The following is a 17,244-nucleotide window of genomic DNA, read 5'->3' on the forward strand; positions in this document are numbered from 1 at the left end:
GTCTGAGAAAGTTTTGGCCTTAAGATGTGACTGCTCAAAACTCAAGCTAGCATTAACACTGATCAACATTTGAGCAGTCCAACATACTGTACAACATGTAACAAGGCCCTATATTTTCAAATTTAGAAAGGGTTAATGCTCAAAATAGCAATTTTCAATTTGACTAGGAAAAATGCCTATCTTTCTGAATTATATGTGGGATAATTATGGCCACTGGGGTGTCCTTTGTTTGTTTGAAATTACACAGTGATGTTCCTATTGAAATTCAGAAGAAATGGGTCAAGCAAAGCAAATCAGATTTCACTAATAAAACACAAAAAAGATCTGGATAGATATCACTATGAAGAACAAACACACAAAAACTAACAAGCACAGCTCTTCTCTATCATAAAGCACTGGGAAGAAAAAAAAAGTATTAGTTAGTCTGTACTAATTATTTTTTTCTTTATTTTCCTACCTCCATTCTCTGCCACTAGGTTTGGGCTTGGGGGTGGGGCGGATGGGTGAGGTTTTGACTCTCAATTTAAAGCATAAAAAAGTGAAGTAAAAAGCAACTACTATACTACCTGCAGGTTCTTATTTTTATGAAGTGGAAAAATCTTACAAACTAAATAGGATAGTCTGAAACTAATTAAAACATTAGCAAGTATATAGTTCTAGTATGGTGATTAGATGACTTTTTCAACATCCCATATCAACAGAAAAGATTTATCTGAAAATATAAAAGTTACTTCTGCTGTCACTCTATAAGTTTAGTTATTATGAAAGATATGTAATTTGGGGTCAGATCCAAAGTCAACTTAAGTCAAGAAGAATCTTTACATAATACTTCAGTAAGCTTTAAATAAGACTCTTAATGCTGTTTTTTTCTATTAAAAGAATCAAATGCTATAAATATAAGGTTTCTGTATTTGACGTTTCTCTGCCCTTGAGATATTTTTGAAGGCCTCTCTAAGATATTAATGTTACTTTATATTACTAAAGTATAAAAATAACTTTGCCATTGATTCTCTGCGCAAGACAGTAATTTCCTTCAGAGACAAAAATCAGGGGCCACTCAATCAGGTTGAAGACAGACAAAGAATATTTTTTTTTATGCTGTACACCATTTTCCAAGTTAGTTAATGTCCAGAGTTCTTATCCTAGATTAGATTTCCCTATATGCTGTGTTGTATGACTTGCTTCTTAGGTCCCTCCTAGATATTCCATACCCAAAAATTGAAGAGACACTGTTCTAACTAAACTTGCACATGAAACCCAAAATATGCTCCAAGTAACAGACAGCTGTTTTGTAAAGGTTATTTTAAATAGAATGCTTTTCTTAACCCTTCAATTAGATCATACACCAATTCACTTCTATTTTCCTAATACTACAATATTTTGGTTATTTTCAGTATGAGGAGGAATAGTGTTTTTAAAGCAAAACTTTAGAAAACAAATCTTCAGCATTTCAGTGTACATTAGTTATATCTTCATAGTTTATTCTAGAACACTGGTTTATGCAGGGTCTTCACTTATATTAAAATAATATTTCCATATAACAGTAGATGTTTGCCCTGGCATGATTTTATAAGCAGTGCCAGCAGTACCTCAGATTTTTCTGGTGACAGATCATAAATGACTACCCAAAATAATTTTGTCTCTTGTACTGAATAACTTGCACTTTGATTTTGGGGAGAAAGGAACCAGAAGCCAAATTATCAAGTTTTTTATTCTATCCTAGCTTCAGTTCCAGATTTTAAGATAAGTCCTGGATTCCCCCATTCAAGTAGGGCCAAGCGAAGAAGTGGAGCATTGCCTGCATACCCAGCAGACACCCATTTTCTGCTACCAGTTCCTCCTACAGAACCATCTTTGCAAGTGGGAAAAGGAAGAAGCAACCCAAGCAGAGAGAGGGAGATAAGATCTCCATAGGTAGTTTGCAACATCAACAAACCTAGCCATGACATTTTGGGTATGTACACACATTCAAGGAGGTTAGAGGGAGGTTAGATCTAGTTAAAAAGGTAAGTCAAGATGGGGGAGGCTGGGGGGAGGACTGGGAGGATTGCAGGGGCAAGCAGTGTCTGTAGGGGGGGCTTGGGAGGATTGAAGAGCAAGCATGAACCATGGGGGGAGGGGGGTTGGGGGATGAACAGGGCCTGCAGGGAGAGGTTGATGGTATCTGCAGGAGGTTGGTAGGATTGTCTGGGCAAGCAGGATCCAGGAGGGTTTGGCATGATCAGGGGGGCAAGTGGGGTCTGCAGCTTCTTAGGGAGTCAAAGGGAACTGGTGGGATCAGGCAGGCAAGCAGGGTCTGGGAGGGCTTGGTGGGATCAGGGAGGCAAGCAGAGTCTCCAAGGGCCTTGGCAAGGGTTGGGGGAGGTTGTCTGGGTTGAAGAGGCTCTCTGATCCTGACAAAACACCCAGGCACCCCCACCCCCCAGATGCCACCAGACTGCCCTGATCCTGCAAACCACTCCCAGAGCCAGTTTTACTAGACAGTTTTGTCACAACCCAAAGTTGTGATTTTTGTTTTGTGTGTGCTTTGGCACTGCTAAATTATTTTCCTACCAAATTTGTAGCTTTCTTTGCAGTGTGCATTTCTTTTTGCATCTGAGAAATGCTCGTTGCAAAGAGTTCCCGCCATTTGTATTAGAATTCGAGCCACATTATTGGCTAGTTCTAAATTATGCATACGTGGTGGCTAGTGATTGGCTTGCTAGCCGTAAAGAGCTTGGGTGGTTTCCGCCCAAGTTGGAGAGACAGAGAGAACGAGAACGAGAACAAACGAACTCCACGAACATCAGGAGGAGGAGTCTTCACCCTGTGTGAAGATCTCTAAGCGCTGCGGATCCTATTGGACCCAACGCATCTCTCAATAGGCAACAGGGGTCTGATCAGCCTCTGGCCTCTCCCCGTCACCGACTGATTCCTAGATGTACCCCTCCCTGCGCGCAAAAGAGACGGATTCACGGAGCCTCGACAACTCCGTAGGAGAGACCGAGCTTGTCATAATCCTCAAACGAGGATTTAAGCGGAGCTGTGCCTGGAAACTGTCCAGCCTACACCGCAACCATCTTCAGTGTAAGTAAACAATCTTGAATCAACCACTAAGCGTCCGTGACTAATTCTAGCTCGCCGCCTGTTTTCTCCGACCCCGCGTGCCCGGGCTGCTGGCCACAGCCCGCGCGGCGCGAAAAAGGGCCCGGATCGCTCCCGGCCTGCACAAGTTTGTTCAGTAATTTGAAGATATTAGCCTCAAAGACAGATAATCAGTCCCATTATGTCTTATATATAGGTTAATAAACTAATATTTTATGATACTGGTTAACAAAGCAGCAGCCTGAAGCTAAACTAGAAAATAACCTGCAAGAACATTTTCTGTTCTAAATGTTAAAAATTGGTAATTTTGTTGTATACAGGAACTTCAAACCATTTATTAAATGATTTAGCTGCCTAAGCAAAGGAAAGAAAACATGCACAGAAAGTATGCAGCTCTATCAACCTTCTCTGTACTGTATAAACCAAACTATTATTCTAGGCAGGCTCCATAAGTACAACTAATATGGTAGGCCATTCAGCCAGTTATGTGAAAAAATAAATTAGCAGCACAATACTATTATGAAAATATGGCTAGATAAGAAATCATTATCTACCTAGGATTCAATTCCTAGAAAGATATAACCACACTAGATTTCTTTCCAGCATGGGGCAGATCAAATCTGATTTAGTTCAAATTTGGAGGAATCAGAATTTTCTCTTGCACAAGAAGTGTAGCTGGCTAGTTCTCCATCATGGGCAGTACTGCACCTTTATACACCCTGAATCTCACCTTCTCCAGCTCTGGCTTAGGGAGAAGTGGGACCAAGAAAGTGAAGCAGCCCTTCTCCCAGCTCTATTCTCACACCTTCCCTTTGGCAGTGCCGGAGGCTTGCGCGCCACTAACCCACCTGTTGTTATAATACTGTTGGAAGAAGCACATACCAACATTCACAGGTACACCTCACCACAATACATGGCACCATTCAGCTCTTTTCAAATGCTGAAAGAAGGAGGGAACAATGCAGCAAGTAAACTACAATCTTAGGCTGTGTGCAGATGAAACAAGAGGCGTGTATGGACAACACCTTAAAGCGAGCTAAATGTTTTTGCACTGCTTTAATGGTGTCATTGTTTACACACCTTGGCAGCATATTACACCTTAATTCTAGCCACTGTAGGAAATGTGGCGGCGTAATTTTCCTTACATGACTTGGGGCACAGCAAACTAAAGCTCCTTTGAGTTTTAGTTTGCTGCCCCTAGTCACAAAGCAAAGCACTGGGCTCCGTGCAGTTCTGCGGCTCTGCAGGAAGCCCTGCAGGCAGCCTGGCAGCAGCCCAGGAAGGTAGGCTCCGTCCAAGTGGCAAACCTGATCTTTCTCCCCCCCAGCCTCAGAGCTTGCCTGCCTGCTTGAGCTGCACAGGGGCCCAGTGCTACCCTCTGCGGCTGTGGTGCCCCCCAGGACCACTCAAGCTGGGTGCCTGCGGGCGGGTGCCACCTTGGGGGGCCACCACTGCCACGGAGGAAAGCACCAGCCCTGCCCCCCCTCCCCTCTGCACTCTACCCGCTGGTAGCTCGCCCTTTCCACCCTGCCGGAGAGGCAGGTAAGTCAGCGGGGTGTGTGCATGACACAGGGGTCTAATCAGCCTAAAATTGAAGTGGTGTTTTTTAAAACCCACCACTTCAAATTTAGGGTTCCCGTTTTGTCTACATACACCCTTAGACTAACATTCCATATCCCTACACACACTGCGTATAAAGGCCAACTTTGTAGGCAGACATGTTTTGCTTTGTTTCTTTTGTTTTTTAAATATGGCTGGTAACATGCCGTCACTTGTTATTGTGTTCTTATATTTTCCTCATCTATTCGTGAGAAAGGATGTCGAGCTGCTATTCAGCCTTCCCCTTAAGAGACTGTTTATTAGAAAACGGTTTCAGTTTGCTTTAAAAAACAGCTAACTTTGGGTCAAACCTACCTTTCTCTTTTAAGCAACAGTTCCATAGCACAGTGGAATCCATCAAGAGAGTTCTGTCTTCTGCTCTCAGAAATTTATATTGTTTTTCATCAATCTCAGAACTCCCATTGACAGGCGGATAGAAATTGTCATAATGGATCACAGTGATCCATCCAATCCTGCATCCTACCTGTCATGGGCAGTACCAGATGGCTTGACAGAAGGTGGAAGAAACCTTACAGTGAAATAACATGCCCGCCTAGCCCCCTCAGCTGGTAGTTAGTGTATGCCTTGAAGCCAGAGGTTTATATCACTAAGAATTCTTTTTAATCCTATCTAATGAAACCTGAATGTTCTCAAGATACTTGCAAGCATCCACTACCTTTTTAATCCTGCCAAGCTCTTAGCCTCAGTGATATTTTCTGGCAATGAATTCCATAATGCCACAGGCTAATTATAAAGGAAAATGAACTTGTACTGTATGAAGGAATATGTCCTTATATCAATTTTATATTTATGACCTTTCAATTCTATTACATATCCCCTTGCTCCTTCATTTAAAAAGGACAAAATAGCAGCACCTAATTAGCATTCCCTATACTGAAAATGCTGTATACTGTACACTTATAATTTGCTATAGTGTAGGGTGAAAAAAATGAATGGTAACAATTTCACCAGTCTTGCTTTCTATGAATGGTTTTCAATTACTTTTGTTGTCAGTCTCTGCATCCCTCTATTTCTCCTTTCTTTGTTTGATAGTAGGTGACTCCATGTAAACACTAGGCTCAAGGTGTGGGCCTACCACTGATTTTTATGATAAAGTTAAAACATACTAGCAATGATTATATCCCATTTTTTAATAACCTAGCATTTGTTTCCTTTTACAACTTACAATATTAAAAACAAAGAGCTATTTATCCCAACTAGTTAGTTACCGGAGAACCCTACAATGTAGGTCAGTAGTTGTATTCCCTGTTACTCATTCAGCTGAGGAATTCTTTCCTGGCTTTTGTCAATGCTGAATTTCATCAAACATCATTTTGTCAGTCATAACATTTCTAGGTCTCTCTCAAGTTCTTCACACACTTCTCTAGTCTTGGCTAACTTAATTTGGTATCACTGTGAGTTTTGCCACCTCACAAATCACCACATTCATTGACCAAGTATATCAAACATCATCGTTCTTAATATACAACTATGGTATAATAAACTATTTAATTCTTACTTTTGCCTTTTCATGCTCTCTCTCTCTCTAAATCTGCTTATAACCTGAGAGAGTGAATTCACCTCCTACCTTCTAATAGCTGCTTACTTTCCTTACCAGTCTTTTGAGGAACTTTAGAAAAGCATTTTCATAAAGTACACATAAATCTATTTTCTAAATACAGTTCTTTTTCATCTACAATTGTGCAGACATTCATTCATAAGAGCCCTAACAAGATGTATGGGTTTCTTTTAAAATATTCTGATGCAATCCGGTACAGCCCTTACACTTATTCCAAGCACCACACCTGCACAGAATACAGGCGTTCCACCCTCCACACACACACACAGACGCACACATACAGAGCACACATAATCCAGGCATCCAATGTGCACACGCACAACCCAGGCATCCAACATGTGCACGCGCGCGCGCACACGCAATCCAGGCATGCAATGCATGCACGTGGGGAGCACACATGCATGCAACCCAGGCATCCGACACGCGTGCACATGCACGCAACCCAGGCATCCGATGCATGCATGCACACGCACCCAACCCAGGCATCTGACGCATGCACGTGCACACACCGCCACCTGGCAGCCAACCCACATATCACACACAACCCAGGCATCTGATGCGCGCATGTGCGCACACACACAGAGGCACATACTTGGTGGGCTCAGGGTGCACTGGGCAACCATGCACAGGATGGCCAGCTGGTGACTTGTGGCCATGAGGGTATGTGCCATGAAAAGCCACTGCTGCATCAGGTCCAGGTATGCATCCATAATAATCCTGCAGCCTCCAATGAGACTCACATAGTCTACTGGGTCTCCCTCTTTGTTTGGGTATGATGGCTGGGAAACGAAGGCAAGTACAAGTCACAACAGCAGGGGTTTGGGTTGTAGCCGTGTTGGTCTAAAGACATAGGCAGACAAGGTTCCTTGGGTGAATTTGATATCTTTTATTAGACCAACCCAAATGGTTGGAGAATAGTTACAACAGCAGGCAGTTAGTTGAAGGCAAGGTGGCTCATGCCTAGCAACCAATCAGGGGTGGCTCAGCCATCCCACTCCATTGGGGAGCCTTCAGGGCACACTGGGAAGCATGAGGGAGCCCCCCCTCTATCTGCTGGGCTCTGCCCATGCAGGTAAGCTCTGAGCCCTGCCCTACTGAAGGATTATCAGGTGTTCTGTTTGCTCTTGACCTAACCTTGGGGACTTAGAGTAAAGCTCAAAAGTTAGAGCACTTCTGCCTCAGGCTTCTTGAATGCCTGTACTTAGCCTCTGTATTTTACTTGGCATCCTTATGTCTGTTTGGTACATGGATATGAGCACTTTCATGACTGTGAATGATAGCCTCCTATTAAAACTAAAGATTTCCCCCCTTCATTTTTTACTTTATAGCCTTTTAAATTGGATTATTTGTTTTCTTTTAAGTCAGCCATCTCTAAGGACCAGACTAGAGCTGACCAATCATTTTTCAGACTAGAAGCATCCTAGACATTGCAGCTCTCCTGATGCTCTGTAGTGATGGAAAGACCTTGTTCTTTGTTTCTGATATTACCCTCAGACTACTGAAAATTTGTTATGCAGTTTTATGGAGCAAATAATCTTGATGATATTGCCTGCCTCAATATGTGGTATTTTCTATTTTTCTTCAAAAAGATGGGCTTTGGGACTAGTGTAGAATGAAGCCCAGCCAGAACAAATTTATTACTAGCAAATTCCACAGTGAAATCTAAGAAGCCAATTATTCAAAAATTAGCCTTGGCTAAACTCAAAAGTATTGGAGTTTGGCAGAAAATATTAAGATTAACAAATTGCTGCAAATACACAACCCACCCAAGTGACTAGCCACCACTTATGCTTATGATGCTTATGAAAGGCTTCACCATGACCCTTAGGTTTTCCCTCTTTTCCCCACCTCTAACTACGCTTATTATCCTTATATTCTTCTATCCCCTTTCTCTCATTCCAATCCCAGTTTCTGGTTTGCCACCACTAAGTACCCCTTAGTTTCTAAAATCCCATTACTCTCCTGGCCTGTCTCCCCTTTCCGTTCCTCTCCTTGCTGTTTTTTGCTATCGTTAATATTAGTTACAACTTATCCAAATTTTAAGTCTGTAAGCTCTCTAGGGCAGTGGTGCCCAACTTTTTTGCGCAGCAAGCTGGGCTGGAAGGGCCTAGTCCACCCACGGGCCAGATCCAGCCCCCAGTGGGGCACAGCAGGTATTATTTGGCCACATGGAGGGGAGCGGGGGGCAGGCTAGATCCAGTGAAGCCCTGCAAGGGAAAGCAGCTTGACCTGGGCCTGTGGAGAGGGAAGGCGGCAGGCCAGACCCCAACCCAACCCCACAGAGGAAAGGGGGCATGTCTCAGCCATGGGGGGCATGGCCAGGACCCAACCTGGTCTTACAGGGGGAAGGGGGCATGGTCTGGCCCTGATCCAGAAGCTGGGGGCATGTGGCCTGGCCCTGTGGGGGAAGGGGGCACATGGCCTGGCTCTGATTGGCTGTGCAGGGATTGGGGTTTGGGGACTTGGCAGGAGAGGAGGTGGCTATATTAATGGCCACTGCTCCCCCCTGCCAAATTTCCTGACCCGTAGGGAACCCTGTGGGCCACATGCAATGGCTTTGCTAGCTGCATCTGTCCAGCAGGCTGGAGGTTGAAAACCCCTGCTCTAGAGCATGGGATATACCTTTTGTCAACACTGCTAGATACCTAGCACACATCTGAGTACTGAAACTATTCATATATAATACTTCATATTCAACAACTGGTTTTCTATTACATGTCCTGTAACTTAACCAACTAAGGCTTGGATTTTCCTTTATAAATAGAAGCTCTCTCTATTATTTGCACATCTATAACAAGAATTCCCAGAGGATTTTCAAAGAGTACTACCAAATGATACTATAGTAGGCTTTAATCAAAAGAGCTTTTCAAAGGGGTTTGGTACAATTATCCAGGATCTAACTCAATAAGTACCTTTAACTGACTGTAGTATATGCATATTTATTCTAACTTAAATCTATTTTCCTGATTTCCAATCCTGGAAATATGTTTTTAGTTGTGTTAGCCTGAAATCCGGCACAAGGTAGGACACGGTAGCACCTTAGAGGCTGACTGATTCAGAGAGGTGTGAGCTTTTGTTGGCAACAACCTACCTTGTCAGGTGCTATGAAAAAGATGAATACATTTCTACGAATAAATTTTGATTGTACCTGAAAATACTGTGAAGAGTTTTAAAGATCAATTAGGAAGAAAGGTATACTACAATAGATTAAAAATAAACTGAAAGGTTCTATAAAGTTCTTTAAACCTTCTATAAATGCTAAAGAACTCTGTATTTTGATGGTAAAATCTGTATCAGTTCAGCACACCTTAAAAAGTATTATGAAGTTACCCATTACCAGTAGATCATTCCACATTCTGTGCCAGCACTGTAACTGCAGGACCATCTGTGGCACCCCATCATGTGTGTTGAGGTCACAGCATTGGTCCTGGCTCATGACCAGCAACCAGGCTGTCACTCTCACCAGAATGCCCTGCAAACAGCATTCTCTTTGAAAGCATCCCTGTACAGTTCTTGAACAAAAAAAGTGCAACTACTGATGTCACTATTGCTTTTGTATGTAAGCTAGGCTTTTAAAATATTAAGTAAGCAACATAAGTGGAACATAAGAGAAAAAATGGATAGTACATCTTCTCACATAAAAACAAAACAAAACACATTAGCTGTTTTCAGCCTATAAAAAAAATAAATCTGTGTGATGGGTGGGTACAAGCAGCACATTTGTCAGCTACACCACACAGTGATGTTGGTATAAGTTATTTGAGGATAGATGTTCCTAAAATCATCTGCTACCACCTGAGTTGAAGAAAAGGCTCCATTAGAGACCAATTATGTAAAGATTTGTATCCGAGAGCCAGACACTAGACAATTAAATAATTTCAGAGCCTTAGCATATCTGATATTACAACTACTTCCTCAAGCATCTGGTGTTCTCAGGAGTTCCTACCACTTGGGGACAAACTTTAATGATTCCATGTAAAGTCCTCAATCTATCATAAAGTTTTTACTGAAGCTTTTGTTCCAAGACAAGCCAAATGTAGTGAATACCCAAATATAGTGAATGGATCTGCAACATTTTCCAACAACTATTACTTCAGAGATCCACATTAATGCATAGACCTGAAGTCCTCTTAAAGTCTTATTACGACTAATTTATCACCACTCTCTAATTATGTGCAAATTAGAAACAAATGCCTTGACCTCTGAACTAAAGAAAAATCTCCAGCCATTGTTAGTAGCACTGCTCACGTGTGGTAATGTTTTATGGTATAGCCTTATCTGCTCTCACCCATTTTTATTTTTATTTTCCTGCCAGAATACTTTTGGTAAAAATTGAAAGTATTTCAGATCTACCCAAAACCAGAATTGTATGCAATCTCTGTCTAACTGGGGGAATAAAAATATTGCGCATTCTTAATAAAAGCAAAGCATGGCTCACAATACCAAGGAGAAGATAGTAGCAGCAATCCCAGTGGTTAGGATGCTCACATGGGACCTTGGTTCAAATCCTCTGCCTTGTGCAGGGAATGCATCTGAACACAGATCTCCAACCTTGAGACAAGGCTAAAGGATATTCTGTGTCTCGTTCCTCTTCAGAATATTCCACTTTATAAAATACTTAAATTCTTACTGGAACAGAGACTAGAACCCCTCTGCCCCACCTCTCAAATGAAAGTCTATCAGGTTATAGAGCAGAGCAGTGGTTCTCAACCTTTTTAGACTTGAGGCACGGGTAAGAAAATGTCAGCTTTTAGCTTTGATTCATTTTTTGACTAGAGAAAAATAATATCACTTATTCTGCTTCAGCAAACTCAGAAAGACCACAAGTCAGAATGTTTTTGATGCTGTAAATTCCTGTTTGAAATCTCTACGTTTATCTTGTTTGCACACCTGACAGTAACATTGTGTAGTACCCCACAGCACACCTGAACAATCTCAAGGCATTCCACAGTGCCATGGCACTCTGGTTGCAAAACACTGCTATAGTCCCTCCTCTCTGGTCAAGTGAATATTTACATATTTTACATACCAGAGCAGAATCACTTCAGCAGGAGAGATGGAGAGAAACCCACCACAGAATACCCTCCATTAGCGTTTCTCAAAGTTAGGTATGTACTTCTAGAGGGTACACAAGAGGAAGGAGCAGGAAAGCAGGAAACCATATACACATATAGGCATGTACATATATATCTCCAACCCCATTGTGAGCTCACCAATAACCTAAGACGGGGGTGTCAAACTGATCTGGCCCTGCAGGCTGGATTAGTGCTGCAGGGCTGGTCCATGGTTTAGATTGCACTCACTGACTCCCCTCCCCTCCCCTCCCCTCCCCTCCCCTCCCCCTACCAGATCCAGTGCCAGCAGCAACCAGTCTAGAATCCATGCCATACGTGGTGCCCTATCCCCTTTCCCCCCCCACACTGGACTGGGACCCCAGCTGCATGCAGCACCCACTCCAGCCAGTCCAGGACCCACACTGCATGCGGCACCTGTATTGCTCATCAGGGACTATGCCACTTGTGGCACTCAGTCCTGGGGATGCCACATACAGCATGGCTCACAGATGGGTTGAAGCAGGTGTCACGTAGCATGCATTCTGGACTGGCTAGAATGGGGGCCACATGCAGCACTGTCTCAGACCAGCCAAGGTCGTGGGTCCCAGAGCAGGAACTGCATGGAGACTGTGTCCTGGGCCTTGCATGCAGGACCAGTCCAACACACACCACATGGGTCAACTAGGGCAGCACCTAGGGCATAGTGTAGAGTTGTTCTTCTTTTTCTTTTTTCTTCTTTAATTGTCCAGAACAGAAAGATGGAGGCAACAAAACTGTAACTGTGAAAGGGGCAGAGAACAAACCACTGACTTGCATCCTACCAGTTGGAAAAGCTACCTGAGAGGGCAAACCTCAGTTCAAAACCCTGTTGTGAATCAGACAGAGAGGGAATTTGAACCTTGATCTCAACATCCTAGGTGAATATCCTAGTAAGTGGGCTATACACTGAAAGGGGAGCAGGAACCAGTACCTCTGCCTGTTTTGTGAATGTTACTTTTATAGTTGGAAGGAGAGAAAATGGACTTAAGAGTTCCATTTTATATAATTAAACACATGCTCTGCAACAGGGATTGGCAACATTTTTGGGCAGGGTGTCAAAACCACCCACAACTTTGACTTGTAAGATGTTGGTATGACAGGGGCGGATGGTGGGGAAGCCACAAGGGGCCCAATCCTTGTTGTGGCAGTGCTGCCTGGTCCCTTCCTTGCTGCCCACTCTGAGGTGTATGCACACCTGCCACGAGCAACGAGACTCCATGGACCCCAGTGCAGCTGCTTGCAGCCTCCCCACCACCTGCTGCAAGCAGCCTCCAGCTCCATGATAGACAGCAGGGGCCAGTGCCTGAACCAGGTGAAGCAGACAGGCGGGAGGCTGCAAGAGGCTATACCACGGTCTGGCTATAGCCCCAGCCTGACACCTGACTTATTGCTGGCAGTGGGTGCACGCACACCTCAAGGTGGACAGCAGGAAAGGGGCTAGGACTGCACTGCCACAACAAGGATTGGGACCCTCTCAGCTTGCCTGCCATCCACCCTGAGGAATGCGTGCACCTGCCGCTGGCAATAAATCAGGCCAGGGCTCTGCAGACCCCAGTGCAGCTGCTTGCAGCCTCCTGGCTGTCTGCCACAGCCAGCTAGGGCTCTGGGCAGACCTCTGCCACCCACCATGAAGCCTGGACTGCTAGCAGCAGGCAGTGGGGAGGCTGCCAGCAACGGCACTGGCATCTGCGGAGCCCTGGCCTGGCTTGTTGCCAGTGGCAAGTGCATGGGCACCTTGGGGCAGATGGCAGGGGAGCCACAAGGGGCTCAATTCTTGTTGTGGTAGCACAGCCCCAGCCCCTTCCCTGCCATCTGCCCCGAGGCATCTGTGCCAAGCCCCGCTCTACATCTTATTTTCAGAAAATCATCAAATATTACTAATAATAAAGTATAAACCCCCATGTATACAAAACCAAACATTGTATAGGAACAGTGCCTAAGTCCTATCTTACATCACATAAGTGAACAAATAATGTATATAGATTTGCCTGCTTCTTCAATTAATAACTTACTCTGACCAGGCATTATTGTCAGGTGTTCTAGTGCACTATACAATCCTGTATTGGGCAATTTGGAAGATGTATGTACAGTAGATTTTTAAAACAAAGGCAAGTTATAATAAATTCTATAAAACTAGACTTTCATGCTAGTATGTCACTGTATTATTTGATATGGAATTAATGATAAGCAAGAGCTGTTCTAAATAAGTTCAATAACAAGTGTTCTCAAATCCTAACCACCCATTGCCAGAAGTAATGTGCTGTGAACCACATTTTTAATATATCCTCTTGCTTTTGAAGGAAAGAGTGATAAAAATTCAATCTCTGATAAATATTAAAAATAGTTAAATAAGTAAAGCAGTTGTTTTTCATAATGGTAAAGAGGTAAATGTTTAACCAATACAAACTGAAAAACAAATAAACACAAAGCGGGCCAGCATCATTCACCATTTTACCAGCATCATGGATTACAGTGAAACTTTCTACTGTTTCACAGACTATGAGGTTTTTTCTGTGCTTTAAACAGTATATAAACAGTGCAAAGACTACTTCCTAATAATAATAGGTGATATTCTATTGTTCAAAGTGTCTTCCCTCTCAGTAGCAGTCCACTTCATGTGAAAAAGTTTTTCCTTTATTACAATTTTAGTTAGTTAGTTTATGTGCCAGACTCAGGGCAGCTTACAATAAATGACAAAATTACTCATAAAAAAACTAAAAAGGATACTAAAACAAATCAAACTCCTCTCAAAATATCCAGGAATTCAAATACAATGCATCCCAACCCTCCCAATCCTGCTCAGTTGCCTCTCATCTAGGAGCATCTCCCCCTGCCTAAGTCTCTCTCACTTCCCAACCCACATTCACTATGTCCATTAGAGACAAAAATTGTCCCATAGTCCCTTGTACCCAGTTCCTCTCTGCTGCCTCAGACCCAAAGGAGTCCTTTCCCCAGTTTTTTAAAGTCCTTTGCAAACTCATATCTCCCTCTTCCATTGGGGGGGGGGGAGGTGCATGGCTGTCCCCAAAACTCACATCAACTCCATTCCCCTACCCCCAATAGAAACACATTCAATTTAAACCATTACAGCAAGATATACCACCATCAGGGGCCCTTCTCTGTCACTGCTAAAGGGCAACACCAAAGGCTCCACTTGTGTATTGCCCTTCAGCAGTGCCTCCCCTGAGCACCTAATCAACAGCACCCTACAATCCCTATTGTTATTTACCCACAAGACCAACTATCTTAATATTTTACATGAGAAAGGGACCCTAGCAAAATCAGGAATGAGGGCAAAATGAGAGGTTGCAAACAACGGGGATAATGAAGCCAATAATTAGCAAGATGAACAGACTTGGACAAATTACCCAATGCATTTGTTCAATTTTTAAACAATCATTCAGTGCGTTCAATTTATAAGCACTCTCATGTGGCTTGCTGTCAGCACAGTTTGCTTAAATTTGTGAATCTTGGTGAATAGTGCAAAATATTTGAGGAAGTTAAATTTCAAGATTCGTAATGAAGCACGTGCCTGGGAAACTACGACTTATGTTTAATAGAGAAGAAAAACTAGCACACAACCTGCATCTCCACACGAATAACTCCATTTTTCATGAATTCAGTTGCTTATCAGCACTTTCAGAACTGACTCTGTCAAACAGCAGGGAAAGAGGTCTGGTGCGAGACAATACTGTAACTGAAGAGTAAATGAGATCAGTTTGGTTTATGAAGTGGAATGAGTGTCCATGGCCATGCAAATAACCCCTAATAATGGGTTCACTTAAATTCAACAGTTCTAACTTGGAAACTATCCCAAAATCTGCTCAGCACAACAGGCTCCTTGAAAGCACTAAAATACCACCAAAAGCCCTCCCTGGACCACACAGCACAGCCAAAAATCTGCCCTCAGGCCTAGAAAGTTGGAACTGTCCAGATGCTAGTGAAGTCCCCGAGGCACACGGACCAATCTGGACACTGCCATCCAGCACAAAGAGATGCGCCAGGCCAGGCAGCCCTTTTTTTCCCAGTGCACGAGTCCGATCCCTACACACAAGAGGCAAAGGCTGCTCCAACTGCAGACAGGCGTGCACAAGCCAAGGGGAACCCTGCGACAGGCGGCAAGCGGAGGGGATCACTGCCTAAGCCAGCATCCCGCGCTGGACTTAGTGCTGCAGCCAACCTGTGGGGTCTACACTTGGGGCTAAATTCAAGGCGATTACAAACATCAACCCCACTGGAGGGTGGGGCTAAGCACAGCAGCTCCCCACCGGCCTAGGGGCAGTCCCGCCGCCCTGACCGAGATGCCCGCCCCGCCGGGCGGGGCAGGTCCCGCGCACCCGGGCTCGCCCGGCCCTGAAGGCAGCGGCCTCCGCAAAGGCGGCGGGAGGCGGCAGCGCCCGGCCGGGGCCGCCATCCGAGCGGCCATGATGCGCGCGGGGGCACGAGGCCGGTCCCCGCCGCCCCTCACGCCCAGCTTTGTTCCCGCCGCCGCCGCGCACCACCCCTGGGGCTCCCGGGAAACTTTCTCCCCGGCTGAGGGCAGAGACGCGAGCGCCCGGTCGCTCACCCACTGCAGGTGCTCCCTCCCTCGCCGTCTGCTGTCAAAACGAGCCCCGCCGGGCGGGAGCTGGCGCAGCGCGGGTGGGCAGGGCACGGCCGCCCCTCCCCCCGCCCCGCCCCCACCTGGGGCTCCCGCCCCGGGCGCGGTCTGCGCTGAGGTGCGGCGCGGGGCGGTCTCCCGCCCTGCCCCTGCCCCCGACCTGAGCTGGGGCTTGGCCTCACGCAGGGGGAAGACCCCCACTCTGCTGCTTCCGGGGGGGCACCCATGAGACAGGGCTCCCCGCACCACGCAAGGGAGGGGGATCCACACACAAGCCCCCACCCTCTTCTGCCCCTGCACCTCAGAGGGCGGACAGAATAAGCCAGAAGAAATTTCTGAAGGACCTCGTGGTGCTAGGGTCGTGGGCGACTGGCACCTCCTGAGTGTCAAGAAGCCAGCCGGGACGGGCCTGGCCAGCACCCTCAGAAGCCACCGGCAGCATTGGAGACAGGGGACAGCCCCATGGGTTGATGTTTTTAAATCTGCGGGCCCTGATGCCCTCCACCCAAGGGTGTTGAGGGAGCTGGCGGGGGTCATTGCTGTGCCCCTGGCCCAGCTGTACAAGTGATCGTGGTCCACGCGCCAGGTGCCCAGAGATTGGAAACTAGCTAATGGGGTCCCCATCTATAAGAAAGGGAGAAAGGAGGACCCAGGAAACTATAGGTCCATAAGCCTCGCATTGGTCTTGTGGAAAATCCTTGAAATAATTATCAAGGATCACATCTGTGAGGGGCCAGCAGGGGAGATCATGCCCAGGGAAAATCAACATGGGTTCATCAAAGGCAGGACCAACCTGATTGCCTTTTATGACCAGGTAACTAAATCCCTGGATGATGGTGTCGCTGTGGATGTAGTCTTTCTGGACTTTAAGAAGGCCTTTGACACTGTCTCTCACCCCATTCTCATTAATAAACTGAGCAACTGTGGCATTGATGCCTACACAGTTGGATGGGTCAAAAATTGCTAGATGGGGCACACTCAGAGAATGGTGGTGGATGGGTCGTACTCGACCTAGGGAAGTCCGGGTGGGGTGATCCCCTGCCCTTCATTAATGCTGACTTCGTGAAGGAACATCTTGAGAAGCTGGATACCTTCAAGTCAGCCGGCCCTGACAATCTTCACCCCAGGGTACTCAAGGAGCTGGCGAGCATCATAGCCCAGCCTCTATCACGGATCTTTGAAAACTCTTGGCGCTCTGGTATAGTGCCCGAAGACTGGAAGAAGGCCAATGTGGTGCCTATCTTCAAGACAGGGAGGAAAGTGGATCCGGCTAACTATAGGCCCATCAG

The 17,244-nt window shown here is 45.3% G+C and overlaps 1 protein-coding gene across 1 annotated transcript in view; it reads right to left on the reverse strand.

Moving 5' to 3' along the window:
* The window catches only part of FRY (FRY microtubule binding protein), a 468,020-nt gene extending 452,045 nt beyond the window's left edge, over nt 1-15,975 (reverse strand). Inside the window, exon 1 of the mRNA XM_059717956.1 lies at nt 15,923-15,975. The gene's annotated coding sequence lies outside the window, so the exon portion shown is untranslated. The remainder of the gene's footprint in view (nt 1-15,922) is intronic.
* Nucleotides 15,976-17,244: the final 1,269 nt, after the last annotated feature.

This window comes from Alligator mississippiensis, chromosome 1, assembly GCF_030867095.1.
Source record: "Alligator mississippiensis isolate rAllMis1 chromosome 1, rAllMis1, whole genome shotgun sequence".
Lineage (NCBI taxonomy): Eukaryota > Metazoa > Chordata > Crocodylia > Alligatoridae > Alligator > Alligator mississippiensis.